Source organism: Mixophyes fleayi, chromosome 10 (assembly GCF_038048845.1).
Source record: "Mixophyes fleayi isolate aMixFle1 chromosome 10, aMixFle1.hap1, whole genome shotgun sequence".
Lineage (NCBI taxonomy): Eukaryota > Metazoa > Chordata > Amphibia > Anura > Limnodynastidae > Mixophyes > Mixophyes fleayi.
The window spans coordinates 91,246,387-91,249,514 of NC_134411.1; positions in this window are offsets into that span (position 1 = coordinate 91,246,387).

The following is a 3,128-nucleotide window of genomic DNA, read 5'->3' on the forward strand; positions in this document are numbered from 1 at the left end:
AGCCGGCCATACAGAAAGCAGAATGCACCCTCCGTGTACAGACGGGTGCAAGAGGGGGGGTGCCCACATTGTATAGACCAAAAACAGGGTTTCTATATGGAATGTTAGTAACATTTCCTGTTGTTTTTAATATAGAAAAGTAGTTAGTACAGCATTAATTATGTTTTTGGCGAGTGCAGAGTAGCCCTGTTTTGTGTGTGTGTGTGTGTGTGTGTGTGTGTATATATATGTATATGTATATGTATATGTGTATATATATATATATATATATATATATATATATATATATATATATATATATATATATATATATACACACACACATATATACACATATACACATATACACACAAGTTAACCCGTGCATGATACTCATGCATTCTAGTCAAATCAAGCTACTTAAGGTGTTAAAAGGGTTCTTGTCATGCATTTGGGCCATAGCCCAGGCCTCAACCACCAACCACTCCCCACTGTCACCCCTGGCAACCACAAACCACTCCCCACTGTCACTTCTCCTTCAAGAAATATATATATATTTTTTTAAAATCTTTATAAACACTTTTAACAATTAGCAAATTAAATTAACAAATTAAAAACATCTTAGTATACCAAATTTCAGCCCTTTCTGAATTTTTTTTCCACACACACTAAGAATTTAGTAGGTCAGTGTATAACTCCGCCCAGCAGGTGGCGCTGCAGCTTGGTTTTATTTTTTACACAGACAGACTAACACACGCCACTAGACATTTATAATATATATATATATATTATAATTTATTTATTTATTATGAGAGGGAGCGGTGTGGTCAAAGTCACTCTTCTATCCCTTTAATTTTTACACTGGTCTGTTATCCCTACAGCATTGCCTGTGTATCATTGGAGGTGCTCAGTTCTAGTGGTTTATGATTTTATTAAGGTAAATGTTCTAAAATACATTATATAGCCCTGGATACATTTGGTCATATACAGATCAGCCATATTTTGTTTTATTCCCCTTTAATTTGCTGTTCTGTTTTTTTCCCAGAACTTCCACCATGTTCACACATTATACACACTGGAATAAACTGTTTAACACAATAAACCACTGTGGTAAATTGTAAATGACTTTGTTATGAGTTTCCTTATTTTCCTGGAAGTTGTTTTTTTTTTTTTTTTTAACCACTTCCCTCATTTTAACCTCCTTTTCTTCATCCCTTTAAAACGTAGAATGGGGGTTGCATGGCTGATCTTCTGTCTTTAGGTTGATTGACAACCAGTAGTGGAACCTTTACCCATGTATTTCTGTATGTTACAAGATGCACCAACTAAAGCCCATTTGGCTTTATAAATCTTTGCAGGAACATACAGCCTTACTGTGATAAAGTGCTATAGTTACTGGCTTGCGTCAGTTTTACAGCTTTTTATTGACCGGGATTGGCCATTATCATCTCTTTAAATGTGGGTGATAAAGTTCTCTTTTTTATTTTAAGCATAATTTATAAAGCGTACAAACCTTGCTACTAGTACCAGTAAAGTTTGAATACTAACCATCATTTTCACTAAACTACTGGACACTCATTGTGTAACTTGCGCTATATATGCAAAAACTTACTGATTGGTGCTTGTGGTTCAGAATATATTATTCACTTAAATGGAAAGTATGTGATTGAGCCTCAGTGGCTGGTGATGAGTGGTGGATTTTTACATAAATATGGCAGGAAGCAACTTTTTGAATGATTTTCTGAGCAAATGGTATGGTTCTGACATTCACGTAGCACAGATCTAATTAGTTCTGAATGCACCATATGGTTGGCTAGTACTTATGACATCAGGGCCTTACAGTAGAATTGTAAGGATGGGCATGCTGAGATTTGTAGTTCCACAGCAGCCAGTGAACCTTAGAATACCTGTATGAAGAGCAGTGGTTCTCAGCCCTGTCCGCTACAGCATGTTTTGTGGCCATCAACCCAGGAGCACAAATGAATGTATCAAATTTATTAGTATAATCAATGGATAATTAAGTTTTGTGTCTGATAAGCCATCTACTCGCTCAAGGAATGTTGGATGTATGCAATGATCTAATGGATTTGGGCAGCACGGTGGCTCAGTGGTTAGCACTTCTGCCTCACAGCGCTGGGGTCATGAGTTCAATTCCCGACCATGGCCTTATCTGTGTGGAGTTTGTATGTTCTCCCTGCGTTTGCGTGGGTTTCCTCCCACACTCCCAAAAAAACATACTGGTAGGTTAATTGGCTATCAAAATTAACCCTAATCTCTGTCTGTTTCTGTGTGTATGTTAGGGAATTTAGACTGTAAGCCCCAATGGGGGCAGGGACTGATGTGAATGAGTTCTCTGTACAGCGCTGCGGAATCAGTGGCGCTATATAAATAAATGGTGATGATCGGTCCAAGTGTAGACTTCTCTGTCATGGGGAAGGGCTGTCTGTTGGTAAAATTTGTTTTGTGGTCCAGGAAAATAAAATCATTATATTTGGCTGAGGTTACATTTCTTACCTTTTTGAGTATTTTAGAGTCAACTTTTACTTTCAGTGTAGACTCTCCCTGTCCAACTTTTGCTTTGGGCAAAGTATCCAAAAAAAATAAAGTGCACACCTGTCAATCTGAGTCATTTTTGCAGTGTGATTTATAGTCTGCTCCTGCTTTTCCCACTTGTTTCCCTAATTGCAATGATTTGGTCTGAATTAATTGAAACCTGCACAGATTCATTTACTCAGCCCAGCTCATTGCTATTGGAATGCAAGTGGGGAAATCAGGAGCAGGACATTCACAGGATATAACCTATGTAATTACATATTGTCCCTGCGCTAGGGGTTAACAGTACAGTAGTTCATGTCATTGAATCTGTTTTTACTGCTGGTATAATGATTAACTGGCACATTGTGAAACTGCCACCTTTTACTTTTAAAGGGACCTGTGCCCTACAGCCCTCACCTCAGACATCTGTCCACCCCGACACTGACGTCACAGAGGCTTGATGCCAGCAACCTGCCAGCAGCAAAGATGGCCGCGGAGGGTGGACTTACCTGCAGAATTTATAGTACGCAAGATGGGCGGGTGAAGGGATTGGATTGGCTGTGCGTGCGCGACACTTGCTTGCCATTGGCCACTGTACTGTGGCTGTCAGTCGG